Source organism: Podarcis tiliguerta (genome assembly GCF_965153285.1).
Source record: "Podarcis tiliguerta genome assembly, chromosome: 13".
NCBI lineage: Eukaryota > Metazoa > Chordata > Lepidosauria > Squamata > Lacertidae > Podarcis > Podarcis tiliguerta.
The window spans coordinates 11,438,358-11,438,949 of record NC_139546.1 but is presented as its reverse complement, the minus strand read 5'-3'; positions in this window follow the sequence as shown (position 1 = coordinate 11,438,949).

The following is a 592-nucleotide window of genomic DNA, read 5'->3' as shown; positions in this document are numbered from 1 at the left end:
TGGTAGAGCTTTTGTGTAACATAGCTGTCTTCCTATTTTCGCTCTGCAAAGGAGATTTATGCACCTGTAATTGGAAGCACAGCTTCTGGGGATATATAGAATGGGTGTCATGCCTAGCAGACTAAACCGATGAATTCTAAAGCCTGGTCTTGCTAACTTTTCCTTCTTGTTTCTGCTGAGACAAAGCTCAGTTATTGAAGCAGAATGGAGGTAAGATGGAAAAGGTGATTCACTAAAGCAATGGCCTTGCTTTTTATTATAATAAATAGGTCCTATAAAGTATAAACTGGCTTTTTAAAGATAATACATTTATTAGGACCAACGAGAGTATCATGAGCTTAGGCTGGATGTTGTGCGGTACAGGAGAAGCCCAATATTGGAGGCTAAAACTCTCCAGACTACAAAAGCAGAATAATGGAATACATTCTTTGCTAGCCATGAAATGATTTCAAAATGTGAAGGCTGCTGGGATAGAAACAGTGCTCTCCCCCCCCCCCCCCCCGGCCGAATTGTTTTGTTTAACAAATTGCCAGGAGCCGTGTGTAGAGAAGCAAGCTAGTCGCTATCACACAGATTCAGTTTACCTGGAAGA